The following is a 21,927-nucleotide window of genomic DNA, read 5'->3' on the forward strand; positions in this document are numbered from 1 at the left end:
TAAAAAAAGAAAGAAAAGAAATCTTTTTAAAAATGTGTAGATTCAGAATACGTTGAATGTATTTGTTAATTTCTCCAAGTTATAAAGTCTTCCAAGCTGAACATTTTTTTTCAGCTTAGAATGGATTCACATTCAGGATCATTTCCAATGTTTCAATATTAAAACCTCCTCAAATACCCAATTGCTTTACTCTTGCTTTTATGATGGAGCGGCAGATATCTTCCTCTTAAAATTCCATATTGAAAAAAAATACTCAAGGCATAATATATTTTCCATAAATTGAATGTGATAATCATTTGTATTGTTCAAGTATAGCATCAAAATCAACCTATTAAAACCAATAGACCATTCAAATTTCACTATCCAAAAACAAAAGCTAGATATTATAGATCCTCATAATATTTTTTACATCAACTAGCAATTTAAAACATTCTGATGTGTTAAGTATAAATGAACCTGACATTTGCTTATTGAATGCATACACAAGAGAACAGGCATCTGGTCCAATGTTTAAGACACTGATTGAGACACCTGACTCCCATATTAGAATGCCTGGGTTCAAGTCCTGGCCCCATACTTAGCTTCCTACTAAGGTGAACCCTGGGAAGAGAGGGTGATGGCTTGAGTATTTGGAAGACTCAACTGAATTACTGGATCACAATTTTGGCCTGGCCCAGCCTCAATTGTTGTATATATTTGAGGAGAGAACCAATGGATCAGAGCCCTCTCTTTCTGTCTGTTTGTCTCTTTTTCCATCTCTCTGTCTCTCTGCATGTGAAGCAAAATAAAAGGAAAATTCAAGGAACAGAAAAGTAAAGAGATATATTTGTATTTTGCTTCATAGAGAACATTTGGAAATTTGCCTGACCTCTTATTTTTATTTATTTAAATTAACAGCAGCAGCATTCATTGCCATCTGGCCCCTAGGCACAGTCAGCTAATTAAAAAAAAGGAAATTCAAAATATCATTTAAACCATTTTAAATAATTCAGCCAACACAAGTGTTGAGAAAGCATCATTTGGATTGGCAAACCAGAAAAATAAGGCCCCAGGGATCAGTAAATCTGGAGTTAGCCAGTGCTATGTGTTGAGAAAATGTTGAACAGGCCTTCCCCAGGAGTAAACATATTTTCCCAAGGAAGAATTTGGGACAGAATAGAGCCTGGGCAGGCTCAATGCTCAATTCAGCTGTTTAGAAGAGTTCTTATTCTTTTGTCTCCCCAGCTCAGATGACAAAGTTTGTTAGCATTTTCAGCTTTGGGTCTTTGAGACTCTGCACACTAATCCAAATTGAAATCTTATTCCACATTGAAATACATACCGGCAAAGCATCAGAATCCTGTATTCATTGCCCATTCTCTGAGAAGTCATTGAAAGATTTTCATTTAGTTTGAAACGTCTTGAAGTCCTCATGAAAGGTGATGCTAAAAGAATAATTTTAATAAGTCATCTCATCTTCTCTCAGTCTGCACATACTCTTGGCAACACAGGAATATTGTTTCCTGCCATCTGTGCACAACAGAATTTGGATTTTTGTTCAGGGTCAGTTAGGATGTGCTTTAGACCAAATGTGGATCTAGGCTTTGATTCTTGCTTTAAATTCTTATTATGTGTTGTTTGGAATTTTAAGTGGTTTCTTCTGTCTTCTGTAGCTAATGTATTATACTAAGAAAGTTGAAAACACATTCTTTTCAGTGTTAGTGTGTTCTTTTGTTTCAATTGTAATCTGAATCTAATGGCATCTAATTCAGTTCATTTTGAAGATAGATTTTAAGAGGAATAATTCCAGAATTAGTGAAAATGATCATTTACACTAAATTACAAACACAGAATGTGACCAAAGTACTTACATGAACACCCCCCAAAAAAATTTTTCAAAGTATCCACTGAGGCAGATGCTTTCAACTCCATCTGTAGGTTAGTAAACTGAGATTCAAAAATTATACACAATTTATAAAGTTATGGTAGATTATTAACTTAGATCAAGATGGTGCCAATGCATATGTTCTTTGCATTAATGAAATGTGTTCTGTGTTGGTGTTTTGGCACAGCAGGTTAAGCCTGTCAGAAACTGCTAGCACCCCACTATGGGCAATGGTTCAAGTCCCAGTTGCTCTACTTCCAATCCAGTTCCCTGCTAATATGCTTATGAAAGCAGCAGAAGATGGCCCAAGTTACTGTCCCACACATGGGACATTCTGATGGAGTTTCATGCTCCTTGCTTCATGCTGGCCCAGCCCTGGTTGTTACCTCCATTTGGGTAGTGAATCAGCAGATGGAAGAATGAACTGTCTCTCATCTCTCTTTCTGTGTGTGTGTGTGTGTGTGTGTGCACACAAGTGTTTTTCTCTCTGTAGCTTTGCCTTAAAAATAATAATCTTTAAGTAAAAGAAACATATTCTAACAGTGTTCTCCTATTTTGAGTAGAGATGCATAAATTCCTATTATATGCTGGTTTCCTTAGATAGATAATGCTAAGTTTCTTGGAAAGAAAGCAATTGAAGATAAGAAATTTCATTTTGTCAGAATTTTTAAGTCAACATTAGAAGGTGACACATCTAAGAAACTATTTTTATAGTACCATGATGCTGATTTTGTGAACAAAGTTTAATACATACCTCTTTGTTGAAACAGCTTTGGTGTCTCCCTACATCCCTAAGGCCTAAGTTACTTGGCAAGGCATTCATTGATCTATCAATTTCTCCATCATCCCTTCCAAAATGCTAATGTCATTATGACTTATGTTCCAAACTGCTAATTTTCAGAATGTGAATTTTTTCCATTTTCCTAAAATTTTGCTCAGTTCTAATTTCTGTACCTTAGATTTTCTCCCATAAGTTTATGGGTAAGCATTGACTTATTTACCTGGAATCAATTGGAATACTACCTCCTCATGAATTCTGCTCTTTTTCATCTCCTTGATCCTCATTCATGCATCAGTGATGTACCTATGACAGCTCTATGTATCCATACTTTCTTCCTGGATAGATTCAATGTGACCGCTTCATATTCAGAGCATATGGTAGAATAAAACTCATTATGCTTTTTGTTGAAATGTAAAAAACATAGAGAACAAGAAGAAAGGATTGGTGAAATGGAAGAAAAAATGTATATGGTGCTAGTGAATTAAGTAAATTTTAATTGCTCTGGTCCCCCAAAATAACTGCATGACATGACAAATAAGTCAATCTGCTTCACTAAAGTAACCATTTTAGTATCTATATGTATCCTATAACTTTATGTTGTAAACTTCAAAAATTCATGAGAAAATTTATTTAAAAAAATAAATAAAAGTATTGTAAGGGACCATCCCATTGTGCTTATCCTTGGCCATGCTCATGGAGGGAATTGGCAAAGACTCCTTGATTTGCGATTATAGAGAAACATCAGGCAGACAAATGTTGATGAGTACACTAGGAAGACTCAGAACAGCTACTCTGCAGAGATGTGTTACTTTCCCAACATCTCTCATCATCCCCCACCCCTGTTTCATTCTTTCGAGCAGTCATCTTAGAGAATGTAAACTCAGGGAATTAGATTCTGAGTGCTACAGAGCTCTTGGGATAATGCTTGGTTGAGTGAAGAAGAAAGAATACCTCATGTCAGATGTGTCTGTTTAAGAAGGATTAAGTGTGGGTGTGTGAGTGGGTAGAAAGAGTTGACTACTAGATCATGGCCAATGTTGTTTTAAGGAAACCCTAGAACTGGCACCAGACATATAGGTGTACATCCAGGCATTGCCAAGTCTGAAGTGGATGAACTTAGGCTGCCTATGTCCATAGCCTCATCTCTGGCCACTTTTCCATAGTTGCCAACATTCCACTCTCATGGGCCTGCTTCTGACGCATTGAGTCTTTCTCACTACTGTCCTTTGCTTTGGTCTGAAACGCTACCCCAGCCTGTTCAACAGATATCTGATATGAGACACAAATGCCAAGTCCCAGGTGTAAATATAAATTTTCTAATAGCCATATTCAAAAATTAAACTACAAGGACTTGTGCTGTGGTACAGTATAGGCTGCCACTTGCTCGACCAGTGTCTCCTATTGGAGAGCTGCTTCAAATCACAGCTACTCTGCTTCCATCCACCTTCCTGATGTTGTACCTGGGAAGGCAGTGGAGGCTGGTCCAGGTGATTAGGATCCTGTCACACATATGAGAGATCAGGATTCTGTTCCTGGCACTTGGCTTCAGCCTAGCTCAGCCCTTGCTGTTCTGGGCATTTCGGGAGTGAAATAGCAAATGGAAGATCTCTCTCTCTCCCTCTCTTTCTCTCTCTTTCTCCTCTCTCTTTCTTTTCTCTGTAATTCTGCCTTTCAAATAAATAAATACTTGAAAATTAAATTATGAAGTTAATTTTAGTGTCTTATTTAACCCAGTAAGTCCAGACCATCACTATCTTAACATATAAATTATACAATAATTAAAGTACTAAAAATGAACTTCATGTTCTTTTTATGTTTTCATAATCGCACTTCGGAGTATGTGTTTAATTTGCACGTACATCACAACCCAGTGTTCACTAGACACATTTCAATCCTGCGTTCCGGCCTCTGGCTCCAGACCTTGCTTGCCTTTCCTTGCCTCCATTTTTCCTTGGGAAGCGGTTCTAATCTACTTGTAACATCTTGGAGAAAGGCTGCCTTTCTTACCGGATTTTACTCTTTGACAGCAGTTTCATGCTAATGAATTACTCTTGATGCTGTCAGGGTAAAAGCTGTCATCTAAATTAGATGAAATCCAGGATCATTTCTTTTATTTGTGCACTTGAATCCTCTTTGCTCACATAATGCTTAGCCACAGGAGACATTCAATTAACGCCTACTGAATAGCCACTAGTTAGTACCTTTGAACCTTTGTCCTCGGTAAGATGAGAACAAAAATATCTCCTACCTCAGATTTGTGACAATCAAGGGAGTTTGGAGGGACATACGTGTATGTATATTTAGAACAATGGTTGACATATTTTAAATATTACATAGAATTAGCTCTTGCTAACAGTTTGTAGCAGTTCTTCAACACCTAATTTTTAAGATTGCTTATCTATCTATCTACCTATTTATTTATTTATTTGAATGGCAGAGTAACACAGAGAGAGGGAGAGGCAGTAATCTCCTATCTACTACTTCATTCCCCAAAGGGCTGCAACAGCCAAGACTGGGACAGTTTAAAGCAAAGATCCAGGGAATCCCTCTTGGTCTGCCACTTGAGTGACAGTGGTTCAGGTGGGCCACCCTGTGCCTTCTCAGATACATTAGCAGGAGGCTGGATCAGAAGCCGAACAGCAGGGCTCTTGAACTGGCAGTCCAGTATGGGATCCCAGAGTCGCAAACAGCCAGGTGGCTGTTACACCTGTTACACCATAACATCCGCCCCACCTAATTTTATGAGAATTAAAGGAGGCAGTGTACAGAAGAAGATACACGGCTCTGGATAAGTGCTATTTTTGTTTTTTATAGTCTACTATTTGATATATATTATATAATATATTGTACTAATTAAACCTCTCAGTATTACTTTGTAGTGCCTGTTTTGGAGTTGAAACATTCTGAAGAGCTCCAGGAAAATAAACAGTACACCTCATTTAGCAACAGTCTGCATACTTAATTAGTACATAGGTCTGCATACCTAATTTAGTACAAAAACAGCTAAAGAAGGGCATTCATTAGGGCCCACATGAGACCATTGGTGAGTGTGGTAAGAGGTAAGACCACTTATCTATAAACCAGAACATTTAGATTTTAATCTTTGCCTTTCTATTAATAGCTTACATGATTTGTAAGTGCATTTAAATTATTGTGTTTTTATTTGTCAAATGAGAAATATTCTCAGTGACTCCTTATTGCTGAAATTTGTTTTAACCAAGAAAGCTTTCCCCCACAGTTAGTTTTCTTCCTAGCCACTCTGCAGAGACACACATTGCTGTTCAGATCATTTGACTTTCTCAGTCTTTCCATTGCCCTGATACCTTTAATTTCAAATAGCACTACATGAGCCGGCGCCGTGGCTCAATAGGCTAATCCTCCACCTTGCGGCGCCGGCACACCGGGTTCTAGTCCCGGTTGGGGCGCCGGATTCTGTCCCGGTTGCCCCTCTTCCAGGCCAGCTCTCTGCTATGGCCAGGGAGTGCAGTGGAGGATGGCCCAGGTGCTTGGGCCCTGCACCCCATGGGAGACCAGGAAAAGCACCTGGCTCCTGGCTCCTGCCAGGATCAGCGCGGTGCGCCGGCTGCAGCGGCGGCCATTGGAGGGTGAACCAACGGCAAAAGGAAGACCTTTCTCTCTCTGTCTCTCTCTCTCACTGTCCACTCTGCCTGTCAAAAAAAAAAAAAAAAAAAAACAAATAGCACTACAACAAAATCAAGTCGCCTTGCCAGCTACAGTGGACTTGGAAATACTGGGCTACAGCATGAAAAGCTCTCTGCTTTGCAAACGCTGACAATCTATAACAAATATTCAACCCATGTAAATTGAATGTAGAAATAAAATTGGACAAAATGATTATATAAGGGTCCTTCAACAAACTTGTGGAAAAAATGGGATTAAAGAATAAATATAGGGGCTGGCCCTGTGGCGCAGTAGGTTAATCCTCCACCTGCAGCGCTGGCATCCCATAGGGTTCTAGTCCCGGCTGCACCTCAAGACCTTTCTCTCCCTCTCACTGTCTGTAACTCTACCTGTCAAATAATTAAATAAAATATTTTTAAAAAGAATAAATATATTTAGGTCTAATTTTTAATGCATGCATAATTTTGTCATGAAACACATTTTTATGAATTTTTTGAAGAGTGTGCATGGATTGCAAACATTTTTGTACCAAAATAAACTTGCGTTTTAATTCTATTTTTCACCAACTTTTTGAAGTGTTCTTGACTATACAAGCTTATGCCCAGAAAAGAATTGAAAAATCATTTTTAAAAAGGTGATTACTACAAAGGAAGTGCTTTGTGCTAACTGGTATTTTAAAAAGTAACATCAACATAGTAATTCTTTATTCTAAACAGAAATTTGTTATATTCACTGATTTCTACTATGAAAAGTTGCTTGTGTAGTAGAATTAGGCTGGTTGCCCGCATTGAGGTTTAGCGCATTCAGAATGGCCACTAGAGTGTAGAGAGCACTGGGTCACAGGTAATTGTGTAAACTCTTCCAAATTGCAGTTGAAAGTATCACTTAATGGGAACTTGTGGTTTCATAAAAAAACAAAGTCGATAGAAAATCGGGTTTCAAAGTGAGGGACATAAGAAATGATAGAGGGGGAGAAAGGAAGGCAAGTAGGTGGAGAGTGATCATTGCTTGCATTTGGTAGTCAGGGCCTCTGCATATGAGTAACAGGAGGACTAATCATGCATTAGGAGAGGGTGAGGAATGAGATGCAGTCCATTGTGAGACTGAATTCCAAAGCCACTGTAAAATAATTCTGTGACTTTGCCTACTCACGTAAGGTTGATATGCTTGCATTTGGAGAAACGCTATGTTAAATATTTGGTTTTATTTTTCAGTTTATTTTTGCTGTGCTTATTTGATTTGTATTATTCCATGGCAAAGAATAGATAAAAACAATGCAATTTCTCTTTTCTATCTCTTTCTTTGCTTCATCTTCTTGACATCATGCTTGTACGATTCTGTATTTAATTTAATCTTCTGTAGATTTCACACTGCACACTTTAGAAATCAACTTCAAAAAGATGATGTGACAAATTGGCAATGCTGTGTTTGCAGGTATGCATGTATTGTGAAAGTTAAAGGCACTGATTAAAAGTATCCATTTCTTGGAATAATTTCTGGATTGATTCTATAGACTTTTAGATATGCTTAAGATCTTTCAACACTTGGGAATAGAAGATTGATTTGTGTCTATCAATGATCATTTGAAGATAGAAAGAAAGATAAGTCATTGCTGCTGCAAAATACACTAATAATGGGTTCACCATTATGGTGCAGCAGTTTAAGCCACAGCTTGCAATGCCAGCATTCTATACAGGAGCATCAGTTTTGAGAGCTGGCTGCTTCACTCCTGATCTGGCTCCCTGGAATGTGCCTGGGAAAATAGCAGATGATGGTCTATGTGCTTGGGCCCCTGCCACCCACATAGGAGACTCAGATGGAGTTCCAGGCTCCTGGTTTCAGCCTGGCATAGCCCTGACTGTTGTGACCATTCTGGGAGTGAAACAACAGATGGCAGCTCAATCTCTCATTCTCCATCCCCACCCCATCAGTGTGCCTTTCAAATAAATACATAAATTAATAATTTGAAGAATAATTTTTTTGTGGAAAAAGCATTTTTCTATTTCTGAAGTTGTAAGTCCTCAAATACTGAGAAAGGATATACCCTACACCTAAATAATTGAAAAAGAGTGTCTGTATTAGTCTTCTAAGGTTGCCATAACAAAATACCAAACTACTGCAGGCTGGGTGGCTTAAACAATAGTCTTACATCATTATCATCATCATCAAGGGTCAGAAAGAAAGAGAAAAAGTGAGACAGAGGGAGAGGGGTAGAAAAGGAGAGAGAGAGAGAGAAGGTATGCCTCAATGCTGGTTCACTCCCCAAATGCTCAAAACAACCTGGGCTAAGCAGCTGAAACCAGGAGTCAGGAATTCAATCCAAGTCTCTCTCACATCCGTGTCAGGAACCCATCAAACATGAACCATTACCTGTTGTCTTCCAAGGTATACAAGAAATTGGTATGAGAGAAAGATTGGGACTTCAACATATGCATTCCAGAGTGGAGTGCAAATGCCCCAAATAGAAGCTTCACAGCTCAGTCAAATGCCTGCCTCATATGATAGACCTCTATTTTCTCATGTTTCTGGATGCTAAAGTCAGTGACAAAGGTGTTGGTAAGTTCAGTTTCTGACGAGAGCTTTACTGATTTGTAGATGGCCATCTTATTTCTGGATCCTTGCATGCCTGCTTCTCTGCATGTATGGGAGAGAAAGAGAGAGAGAGAAAGAGGAAGAGGTAGAGAGAAAGAGGAAGAGGAAGAGAAAGAGAGAGAGAGAAAGAGGAAGAGGAAGAAGAAGAGAGGGAGAGGAAGAGAGGGAGAGGGAAAGGATGAGGTTTTGAGTCTTATCCTTTTCTTCTCAGGATACCTGCCCTATCATTCTATAGACTCATCATTATGACTTAAGTTAACATTTTAAAACTATTTTTAAGCTCTAACTCCAAATATAGTTAAGCTGTGTGTTACAGATACAGTATATAGACTTAGCAGTGACAGAATTTACTCCATAATATCTCATCCCTGCATCCAAAATCATCCCTTTCTTGCATGTAAGATACCTCACTACATTAATAAAACAAAATATCTGAATTCATTTTAGTAATAACTTTAAAATTCAATGTTTCATCCAAATGCCATATTTATTAGATATGGTTGGGCCCTGAGGTATGGTCACCCTAAGGTAAAACTTCTGTTTGGCTGTCAATCTGTGGAGCCAGGTAAGTCATATGCTTGCAAACTACAGTATTGTAACAGGTTTAGCTAGCCATTCTCACTCCTGAAGGAAGAAATAGGGAATAAGAAAGGGCTGATGGTTCCTAAGCAAATATAAAACTTAGTAAGGTAAATGTCACTAGGTGCCATAACCCTCTTTGAATCCTATTTCTGTGCCCAAATATACAATAATGTCAACTCTGCTGTCCTCAGCAACCTTCCTACCTCATAGGGTCTGCAGAGATGACCTATCCTTAAGGTTTCATCTACTCAGGTAACTGTTTCTTAAAACATGTTTTACATTCATAAATCATGTTTGTGTATTGAGTAGCATCTACATTTCAGCTGCAGTAGGTACCTGAAGTTTACTCTAATTTCGTTTAAGTGTGTTTAGGTCAGGCATTTGACCTGGCAGCTACAGTATCAGTAGTCACACCTGCATCTGTTACCGCAGTGTCTGGTTTCCAGACCTGGATGCATTCCTGATTCTAGTTTCCTGCTAATCCACAGCCAGGGAAGTAGCAGCTGGTGGATCAAATAATTGAGTCCCTGTTACCCATGTAGGATACATGGATTAGATTCCTGGATCCCAGCTTTGGTTCCCCCCACCCCTCTCTCTGTCTTTCTCTCTCTCTCGGTGAGTAGAGTAGAGAAGGAGATAATAAACCTTTGAGGAGAGTAGAGAAATCTGAAAACAGTCATGAAATATGAGAAAGCAGTAAGACATAAGGAAAATGAACCAAGCAACACTATTAGGTTATTGAAGACCCATTTGATATTGGCAAAAATAAATTTGTAATTAGATCAATTAGTTGCTGGATTCTTGACTTCTATGAAGTCTGTCAGTACAATTTCAGTAAATGAGCATCAACACATTGTATAGAATGTTTTTCCCTATGGGGATTAGTAGTGTATCAGAGTTTAGCCCTTCAGTTCCAAGATGGTAACTAAGGGATAGCTGAATTCGAGTTGTGCTGTCTACTAAGAACCATGTCAAATGCTTCTAACTTCAGAGATTTTTTTCCTAAATTTGTTACAGAAACTCTATACTATGGGTTAATATTTCCCAAATGTTACTGATCATAAAAACCAAGACTCATTATAGTTAAGCAACTTCCCTATAATCATAACTGCCAAGAGGCAAGACTAGAATGAGATTAGCCCACATCTCCAGTTTATGCAGTATTCTTCACTATATTATCTCTCCTCAAGGGGCATGCTTTACATTATTCTAAAATCTGGATGTGCACATTTCCTGGAAGAGGGTAACAACATATTAGTTAGTGTACAGGTCTGCATTTTTTCAAAGATATCTGCTCATATATGGTTGCATTGCATGGTTGCAGGTGCCTGCAGTGTTGTTCATGACGTTTGAGAAAGGTGACCTTGGAATGGGAGGTTTTGGAAATAGGCATATTCCAACATTTGCCTCTGTGCTGAAAGCCCACTGAACAGCCCTTTAGAGCACCAGATTTTAAGCATACAACATTTTGATAGATCTGCCAGGATACATTAGCTACAAAACACTTTTTCGGTATTGACCTACTGACCTGATTAGTGACTTGGCTCAGTATTATCCATCTGGAAGCTGAAGCATGTCTGCCAAACACAATGGTCAGAGTCTTGGCAGGGCTGAAACTGAACTGTTCTCTCTAATGGTGCCTTGCAAACAGGTTCATTTTCTTCCTAGGACAACTACTTGAATGTTATAGTAATGTCATGCTTGGTGGGGTGGAAAATACATAGACTTTGAAGCTAAACACACTAGAGTTGGAAGTGATTTCACCACTTAATAGTTTGTCAATTACAGTGCCACGTTAAGCTCAGGGTTTTCTGTTTGCTTGTTTTTGTTTTTTTAATCTATGAAATGGGGACAATGATTTGCCTCTCACAGAGCTGTTTTGAACATTAGAGATTGTACCCTGTGATACAAGTAGGGAACATCTACTGGATTTTCATTCTTGCTCAGAATTACAAGTGATTTACAAAGATTATCTGATTTCCTTAGGAAAAGATCACTTTACCCAGTGCCATTAGTACTCCAAATGTTAAGATAAAGAAATAAGAGTTAGAGAGAGAGCATTCCTTGCCTTGGATGACATTCTAACACGCATTGGGAGTGGAACCTGATATTAGGAAACTGACCTGAGAATTTCTATTATTCACCACTAGATAAAAATGCCTTCTCTTGCCACTCTTTTTTTTTTTTTTTTTTTGACAGGTAGAGTGGACAGTGAGAGAGAGACAGAGAGAAAGGTCTTCCTTCCGTTGGTTCACCCCCCAAATGGCCGCTACAGCCGGCGTGCTGCACCGATCCGAAGCCAGGAGCAAGGTGCTTCCTTCTAGTCTCCCATGCCGGTGCAGGGCCCAAGCACTTGGGCCATCCTCCACTGCCCTCCCAGGCCACAGCAGAGAGCTGGCCTGGAAGAGGAGCAACCGGGACAGAATCCGGCGCCCTAGCCGGGACTAGAACCTGGGGTACTGGCACTGCAGGCGGAGGATTAGCCTAGTGAGCTGTGGCGCCAGCAGGTCTTCATTTTTTAAAAGCATTATTATGTACAGAAGCAATGCGCATTCAGTGAAAACCATACTTCAAATTTTAAATCTTGACCTTTTCACAGGCTAATGAAAAGATGGACAGAGGTAACCAGCTGCAGTTTCTAGTTAGCCGTGGAATCACAGAGGTCAACAACTAAGTCTCTACAGTGCACTGTGTGCTAATCTGCGGTGGCCAGGAGGTTGAATGTATTGATCGAAAGTTCATATAACGATATTTTCAACTTATAAGGATGCTATTGGAACACAATCTTATTGCACATCAAGAGCTATCTCTATTTAATAAATTTTACTATTATTGCCTTCAAAGTCTTGCTCTTCATACTTCTACAATTTTAAAATTCTAAACCTAGGACCCCAGAAATCTTGAGGGAAAATCACTTAGGTTCCCTGAGCCTTGCTTCCAACAGAACTATAATAGGGAAATTAGATACAGATTGTAAAAGAAATTTCAACCCCTCTTATGCACTGTTAATGGCCTTCTGAAACATTCTGTTGAAAATATTTATAAGGCTGTGTGAAGATTATGTGGAAAAATGTTGCTATTAATACATTTGCCAAGATACAGGAATGCCATATATGTTCCATCCTGGAGGAAATGATTGATAATACTTTCTCAAGAATTAAAATCCTCATTGTGGTTTTGATTTGCATTTCCCTGATTGCTAGAGATCTTGAACATTTTTTCATGTGTCTGTTGGCCATTTGGATTTCCTCTTTTGAAAAATGTCTATTGAGGTCCTTGGCCCATCTACCAACAATAGATGCTAGAGAGGATGTGGGGAAAAAGGGACACTAACCCACTGTTGGTGGGAATGCAAACTGGTCAAGCCACTATGGAAGTCAGTCTGGAGATTCCTCAGAAACCTGAATATAACCCTACCATACAACCCAGCCATACTGTCGCTCCCCCATTCGCGGAGGAACGACACTAGACCCTGCGCTGTTCTTTTGTCTGCTCGGCCCTTCCTGGGTTTGCTGCTGGTCCTTCCCGGGTTGGCTGCCAATCCCTCCACCTCCGTGGAGGGGCGGTTCCCCCTGCCACTTTCCCCACTTCCGCGGGGGAGCTGCACACCACCGGCCGGCTCTCTCGAGGGCTGCTCAGATGTTATCCGGATGTTCCTGGTGCATGTTGTCTCTCTCCTCCATTATAGTCCTCTTCCACCAATCCCAACTCTGCTACCCACACGCCGAGCATGCTGCTCTCCTCCAATCAGGAGCAAGATCAGCTCCTATAGCTCATCAGTCAAATTGGCGAGAGGCAGCTGTGTAGAAGTTGTTTACTCCTCTCCCAGTGCCATATTGTGGGAGAGCAGATGCATAGAATAAGTCTTAATTCCAGTAACTTAGTCTAATCCGAGTTGCTCCCCACACCATACCACTTGTTGGAATTTACCCAAAGGAAATGAAATTGGCAAACAAAAAAGTGGTCTGCACCCTAATGTTTATTGCAGCTCAATTCACAATAGCTAACATCTGGAACCAACCCAAATGCCCACCAACAGTAGACTGGATAAAGAAATTATGGGACATGTACTCTATAGAATACTATACAGCAGTCAAAAACAACGAAATCCAGTCATTTGCAACAAAATGGAGGAATATGGGAAACATTCTGCTGAGTGAACTAAGCTAGTCCCAAAGGAACAAATATCATATGTTTTCCCTGATCGGCAACAACTAACTGAGCACCAAAGGGGAAACCTGTTGAAGTGAAATGGACACTATGAGAAACAGTGACTTGATCAGCTCTTGTCCTGACTGTTGATGTACAATGTAATACTTTATCCATTTTAGTATTTCTCCTTTGTTTTGTTCTAATACTATTGGTTGAACTCTGTAATTAACACACAAATACTCTTAGGTGTTTAAATTTGACTGAAAAGTGATCCCTGTTAAATATAAGAGTGGGAATAAGAGAGGGAGGAGATGTACAATTTGGGACATGCTCAATCGGACTTGTCCCAAATGGTGGAGTCAGAAACATGCCAGGGGATTCCAATACAATTCCATCAAGGTGGCATGTACCAATGTCATCTCACTAGTCCAAGTGATCAATTTCAGTTCACAATTGATCACACTGATAGGTCTAAGAGTCAAAGGGATCACACAAACAAGACTAGTGTCTGGCCGGCGCCACGGCTCAACAGGCTAATCCTCCGCCTAGTGGCACTGGCACACCATGTTCTAGTCCCGTTCAGGGCGCCGGATTCTGTCCCAGTTGCCCCTCTTCCAGGCCAGCTCTCTGCTGTGGCCAGGGAGTGCAGTGGAGGATGGCCCAAGTGCTTGGGTCCTGTACCCCATGGGAGACCAGGATAAGTACCTGGCTCCTGCCTTCGGATCAGCGTGGTGCGCTGGCCCTGCAGCCATTGGAGGGTGAACCAACGGCAAAGGAAGACCTTTCTCTCTGTCTCTCTCTCTCTCTCTCACTGCCCACTCTGTCTGTCAAAAAAAAAAAAAAGACTAGTGTCTGCTAATACTAACTGATAGAATAAAAAAGGGAGAGAACGATCCATCATGGGAAGCGGGATACACAGCAGACTAACAGAATGGAAGATGTCCTAAATAGCACTCTGGCCTCAGAATCAGCCCTTAAGGCATCCGGATATGGCTGCAGAGCCCATGAGAGTATTTTAGGAATGGAAAGCCAAGACACCCTGGAAAAAAAAAAAAAAAAAAAAAAAAAAAAAAAACAACACCTAAATGAAAGATCTCTGTGAGATCCCAGTGGAAAGAATGGGGCCATCAAAGAAGGAGGTATCTTTCTCTGAAGGGAGGAGAGAACTTCCACTTGGCTATGACCCTGTCAGAATAAGATCGAAGTTGGCGAACTCAAAAGGCTTCCATAGCCTTGGTAACTCATGACTAGAGCCTAGGGAGATTACTGACACCATAAACAAGATTGTCAAATTGTTAAGTCAACAACAGGAGTCACTGTGTACTTACTTCTCATGTGGGATCTGTCCTTAGTGTGCTGTCCAATGTGAAGTAATGCTATGACTAGTACTGAAACAGTATTTTACACTTTATGTTTCTGTGTGGGTGCAAACTGATGAAATCTTTATGTAATATATACTAAATTGATATTCTGTATATAAAGATAATTGAAAATGAATCTTGATGTGAATGGAATGGGAAAGGAAGTGGGAGATGGGAGGGTTATGAGTGGGAGGGAAATTATGGGGGGAAGCCATTGTAATCCATTAACTGTACTTTGGAAATTTATATTTACTAAATAAAAAAATAAATTAAAAAAATAAAAAAATTTCAAGACATCCCTAGAAATTTCAAAAAAAATGAATTAAAATCTAAGATTAGGGAATTTGTTGAAACTTGCATGGTAAATTAAGTTTCAGTGAAAAATTATGTGTTCCCTTAGTTCTATTGCTATGACAAGATGATGTCATAAATAGGCTTTAAATGAAACACAAATGACATGCTGAGATCTGAGCTTGGGATAGAGAGAAATAGAAATGTGGAGAACACACTCTGTCTTCATAGCAGAAATTGCTATGTGTTGAAGATTAATTAACAGGCAACAGACTTTGACAGAAGCCTGAGCCCCAATGCGCCTGCAATGCCTCTGAATAACTTTGTGCTCACCGAGGGCACATTTACAAACACGTTCCATCAATGGTATGATTACTGACGGAATTTAGATGTAATGAGCATTTCTATGTGCCTGACAAAGGATTAAATTCAACAAATAAATTCACCGTAAATCATGAATTCAGTAATAATGTGATTTCCATTTAACATATTTATCATCTAAAGTTTCGAAAGGTCAAGTAGTGTCTCTGAGGTCACACAGTATATTCTGGAGCAATAACTTGCAAGATCAGCTTGGCAACAAGTCTGTTGCTTTTACATGCAATATAAAATTTCCTCTTACAAAAGTGGAATGGATGGGTTGTTAATGAAAGGGTGTGATGGAAAACTGCTCATTCAGGCTGAAAGAACAGTCATTCCTCTGATAATCTGGTACCTCAAAGAAAAATGAAACAGAACAACAAATCTCAAATATCACCAAAACTGTATCAAGAAATTTATTTTAAGTAAATAAAATAAGCTGAAAAGGAGTTCAGAGCAATCTAAACAAATCTCTTGGTTTTACATTTGGGAAAAACAAGAACAAAACAGTCCCAGGTCCAGAATCAGAATAAAATTTTCAGAAGTAACCAAAAGTTAACCAATGACCAAACCAGGAAATTGGCTTATTCCCTGAACTCCTTAAATTTTACCATGTTAAGGTGGTGCATTGATAATTTTATTTCTTTTTTTTTTAATTTTTTTAATTTTTTTTATTTTTTGACAGGCAGAGTGGACAGTGAGAGAGAGAGAGACAGAGAGAAAGGTCTTCCTTTGCCGTTGGTTCACCCTCCAATGGCCGCCGCGGCCGGCGTGCTGCGGCTGGCGCACCGCGCTGATCCGATGGCAGGAGCCAGGTGCTTCTCCTGGTCTCCCATGGGGTACAGGGCCCAAGCACTTGGGCCATCCTCCACTGCACTCCCTGGCCACAGCAGAGAGCTGGTTTTACTTTGTAGAGTTCTAAAGTGATTAAAATGATGATCTTTCTTTATCAACCTACTATGTAGTCATGGGATTGAGGCTTTGCTAATTCTGCATGTAGGGTGTTGAAGCTCCAAAAGAAGAAAGGAGAGGAGAAAATCAAGGGCAAGTGATAAAGATGCTGAAAAGAAGCAGCACATTTATTAATGTATTGTAAAGTGGTCATTCCTAGCTGTTGCTCTCAGAAAATTACACTTAGTACAATGTCTCTGCATTCGAGGGTTTAATTATAATCTGTTTTTGAAACAGTGTATGAAATGAATTTATGTTTAAATAAGGATCTCAAATAATAAGTAATCATCCAAGAAATTGAATTTTCCATGATAAAATAAAAACGATCATTTCTTTTATAGTCTGAACCTTAGATCTGGATTAAACTTAGAGAGGCAATTGTCTTTCAGCCTCATCATTTCACAATGAAATATCTGCAGCATAGAGAAGGGGAAGGACTCATTTAAGGTCATATAACTACTTGATGGGATTAGAAATTTATACTCCTGGTTTTCTAAATCCATTTTTCCATCATGTACCATTAAATTTATCAAGATCATCAGTGTTTTTTTACTTACCCAAATGAGCTGTTTTTTAATCTTTCTGTATTTCCCTAGCTCACTTGACTAATTATTCAGAAACCATCCTGTCAATGTCTCCTTTACTGAGGATTTCTCTCCCTCTTATTTCAGCAATATTAACAACACTGAAACAGGATTACCTAATATCTCTTTTCCCTTCAATCCAGTGGAGGCAGCTATAGCACTAGTGATAGAGTGGCTTTCTAATGAAAAATGGAACACTTCTCCAAGAATATGGTAAAATCAATCTCAGTCAGGAAAAGAACAATATTTGAAACTATAACATATCTGCAAAATCAATTTTTTCTGACAAGTAACTCTAATCATATAATTTGCCTGCCCCAAAACTTTCAACATCTTCTAATTGCCAAATAAATTACCATAATTCATCATTCTGCTATTCAAGAACTCTACAACATTGATTGGTGTATCTTTTGAAAAATTTTATTTATTTGTTCATTTGAGGAGAGAGAGAGAGAGAGAGAGAGAGAGAGATCATTTCCCAAATGCTACAACATTTAAGACTGGACCAGGTCAAAGCCAGGAAGTAGGAATTAAATTCTGGCCTCTTATGTGTATGGCAGGGTCCCAACCACTTGAACTCTTACTGCTGCCTTCCAGAATATGCATTAGTAGGAAACTTAAATCTGGTGTAGGGCTGTGATACAAACCTAAGCGCTTCGATATGGATTCAGGTATCCAAGCAAGAGTTTTAAACACTAGGCCAAATAGTTGACCTTGATCCATTTTTTCAAGCTTTGCTGTAGCACTAGAATCTATACTGTGACTTAAACTGAATGGTATTCAAGTTCGCTATCCATAATGTCCACCTTTACCATCTGAACACTTTAAGTAATCCATACATATGTAGTAAAATAAATGGAAGACTAGAGTTAATGATTCAGCCACATTTTACATTGTACTATAAATTAAGGCAGAAATGTTTTAGTTTGCTAGAGAATTTTCAGAGTTTGCCCAAGGATGGGTTGTATCTTTTTGAATAATTAGTGGTTCTCTGTTTCCAGAACTGAGAAACATGACCTTCCTAAAATTTAATCATTTATCTGTGAGAGAGAGAAGATCTTCTGTTCCCACCCCCTGCCAATACCCACAACAGCTTAGAGGATCAAGTCAGGAGCTTGGAACTCAATCCAGGTTTCCCTTGTGGGTGGCAGGAACTCAATTACTTGAGCCATTGCTACCATCTTTCAGGGGCTGCATCAGCAGGAAGACTGAATCAGAAGATAGATACAGGAATCAAACTCAAGTACTCTGAAGCACTCTGGCATCTTAATGGGTATCTTAATTGCTAGGCCAAATGCCCATCTCACACCATGATCCAGAGCACAGGTTGCATCATTAATGTACAAGCATTCATCAGTGATAGCTGTCATTCACATTTGCATGCCAGCATGCCAGCTTGCTCTCAGTAGGTACACAGGGCATTATGGATATTTAAGGTAGTCAGTGCTACGTACTTTAAAACTGAAGATAAAGGTTAAAGTGCAGACAATAGGCATGTAGTGTTTAAAATGAAACCTCTTTAGAGGAAATTCTCCACATCTGAAGACTGTAAGGTTGGACACAATTGCCTTTATGGTTTAATTAACTGAATAATCCTAATACAAGGTTTGTGACCTAAAAATGACATCCAATCTCAGAAACATTCTATAAGTGGAAAGCATTACTGGGGGAGGACACTGGAAAGTGTGAAGTTGAGCTTTCTGTTAATAACCACATTGATGTAAGGAATGTGCAGATTGAAATTCGTTTGTTTCTTGGGTCAGACCAGCTTGGTTTAGATGGCATAACAATGACAAAATTTCCTGATAAAATTGCTAAGATGAAGTTAGAAGACATGGATAAAAAACAGCTGACATGCAGTAGACATAGGGCTTCCATCTCTTTTCTCCTTTCCTTTTTCTCTCTGTGAAGAGACAGTTGTATTCCCTGTTTGTATGTTAAGGATAATCTGCTATATATGATTAAAGAAGTAGTTTCCTGATGCAAGTGTAAAGAACCCACATGATGCAGATATGAAAAATGTCAAATGTGAAATATGCTTGATAACCATAATCCTTTCCAATGTATGTTGACATAGACATTTATCATTAAGAATAATAGTACAAGAGACATTCTAAGCAAACTATTAGTGCCTGTTGAAGGTTTTCTACCTTCAAAGGCTGCATGGAACACAGTTTTAAAGAAGCATACATGTATAGGCACACATTTTCAATCTTATCACTAATTTGATTTTCTTTTGGAACATGTGCTCCATTCTCAAAATCTTCTGATTGTCACACTAGGTGGCCAAATGAAAAATATTTATCTTGTAAGAGTAGATACAAATGGAAAATATTCCCAGGGGAACGTGGGCAGGAGATTCTGATATGGGGGTGGTGAAGAGGAGGATATCAGTTCTTGGTAAAAAACAAATCATTCATCTCTAAGCAACAGCACATGGCAAAACAGTAGTTCACTAAGAAAGAGGTAAGACTAACTCAATCAATATTTCCTAAGATAACTGTCCACCTATTTTTCCAACTTAGGATACTAAGGAGACAGTGTGCTATATTGCCAAGTGATCCTCACCATCAGAGAATGCTGGGTTTCAATTTTTACTCTGTCATTGACAACAGTTTGTCTTTGGACAATTCTGAGATTTAAGTTCCTCCTTTGGAAATGGCTACTCATAGAGTTTCTTTTCTTGAAGAATGGTCATGTAACTCTATGAATATACTAAAAACCAGTGAATTACATGGTTTTAATGTGAGAATTTCATGATATATGAGTTATACTTCAACAAAGCTACCTCAAAAAATAAAAAAGAAAGGAAGGAATGGATATTTGGTCTGGCTGTTAAGACACTGGTTGGGACCCTCACATTCCATTTCAGAGCACCTGGGTTAATTTCTGGTCCAATACAACTTCCTACTACTGTGCACTCTGAGGGATATCAGGTGATGGCTCAAGTAGTCACCTTCCTGTTACCATGTGGGAAATCCAGTTTGAGCTCCCCCAGCTCCCAGCTTCAGCCTGGCTCAGCCGCTGGCTCTGTGGGGCATTTAGGAAGTGAATCAGAGGATGGGATCTCTTTGAGTTTGTCTGTGCCTCACTCTCACTCTCAGTCTCCTGACTCTCAAATAAATATTTTTTTTTCAAAATAAGAAAGCATTATATCAAAACCTTATCATTAAGATGTCAAATTATATATGCCAGGGCCAGCGCCATGGAGCACTAGGTTAATCCTCTGCCTGTGGCGCCAGCATCCCATATAGGCGCCAGGTTCTAGTCCCGGTTGCCCCTCTTCCAGTCCAGCTCTCTGCTGTGGCCCGGGAAGGCAGTGGAGGATGGCCTAGGTGCGTGGGCACCTGCACCTGCATGGAAGACCAGGAGGAGGCACCTGGCTCCTGGCTTCAGATCGGTATAACTCAGGCCATTTCGGCCATTTGGGGAGTGAACCAATGGAAGGAAGACCTTTATCTTTGTCTCTCTCTCTCACTGTCTGTAACTCTACCTGTCAAATAAATAAATAAATAAAATTATATATGCCACTACAATTTACTGATTGTGTTTTTAATAAATTTTAAATTTAGAATAGTTGTAGAATGCAGAATATTTGTGAAGATCATTTAGGAAACTCCCAGATAATTCATACTTTTTTCCACTGTAATTGACATTTTATATTAGTGTGGTATATTTCTTAGAATGAAGGAACCAATACTGATACATTTTCATTAACTAAAGTTTATTTAGTAATCTGCAGCTTTTATCTAATGTTCTCTTTCTATGTCAGGATATAAATTACATGTAGTCAAGGATTCTTATGTTCATCTTAGTTATGACAATTGCATATACTTATCTTGTTTTTGATGACCTTGACAATTTTGAGGAGTACTACTCAAGCATTTTGTAAATTGTACCTAAATTCAGCTTTGTTTGACATTTTTCTCAAGGTTATAGTAATGCTATGTGCTTTGGGGAGGAAGATCAAAGAGTAAAAGTGCAATTTTATCACACCATATCAGGAGAGCATACTATGAATATGACATCACTCCTGTTGTTAACCTTGATACCTGTCTGAAGCCATGTTTTTCATGTTTCTACAGTGTAAATGTAGTCTTTATTGGCATTGGTGTACTGTACTCTTTGGAAAGAAGTCAATATACAGAGTGTGCATTTATGGAGTACAGAGTTACATTTCACTTCCTTGATGGTAAAGTTTGCTTCATAAGCTATCTGGAACTAGGCTTGCAAGCCTGGTCGGGGCCAGTGCTATGGCGAGAGGGAGAGGCCGCTGCCTGCAGTGCTGACATCCCATATGGGCGCTGGTTCAAGTCCCAGCTGTTCCATTTCTGATCCCGCTCTCCTCTGTGGCCCAGGAGGCAGTGAAGGATGGCCCAAGTCCTTGGGCCCCTGCACCCACGTAGGAGACCCGGAGGAATATCCTGGCTTCTGCCTTCGGATCAGTGCTGTTCTCACCCTGTAGGCCAACTAGGAAGTAAACCAGGGGATGAAGGACCTCTCTCTCTCTCTCTTTCTGCCCCTCCTTCTCAATCTGTGTAACTCTGACTTTCAAATCAATTAATACATCTTAAAAAAAAAGCCTTGTCTATGCTTTCTCCACCATTTTAAAATTCATTTTATCATTTTATTTATATTGTTATGTATTGAGGATACTTATTTTATACTTTAGGCTATAATCCAATTCAATTTTACTTATATTTTTTGTTGCCCAAATTGTTCCATTGAGAGCTTTTTCCATTGAGGTCTATGTACTGTTGACATGTT

At 39.2% G+C, this 21,927-nt stretch overlaps 1 long non-coding RNA gene across 1 annotated transcript in view; it reads right to left on the reverse strand.

Annotated features, from left to right (window-relative positions):
- Positions 1-1,330: 1,330 nt before the first annotated feature.
- Positions 1,331-21,927, reverse strand: part of LOC127491316 (uncharacterized) — a 189,088-nt gene continuing 168,491 nt past the window's right edge. The window contains exon 3 of the long non-coding RNA XR_007919943.2: positions 1,331-1,424. This is a non-coding gene — a long non-coding RNA (uncharacterized lncRNA). The remainder of the gene's footprint in view (positions 1,425-21,927) is intronic.

Source organism: Oryctolagus cuniculus, chromosome 18, assembly GCF_964237555.1.
Source record: "Oryctolagus cuniculus chromosome 18, mOryCun1.1, whole genome shotgun sequence".
In the NCBI taxonomy this organism is placed as follows: Eukaryota; Metazoa; Chordata; class Mammalia; order Lagomorpha; family Leporidae; genus Oryctolagus; species Oryctolagus cuniculus.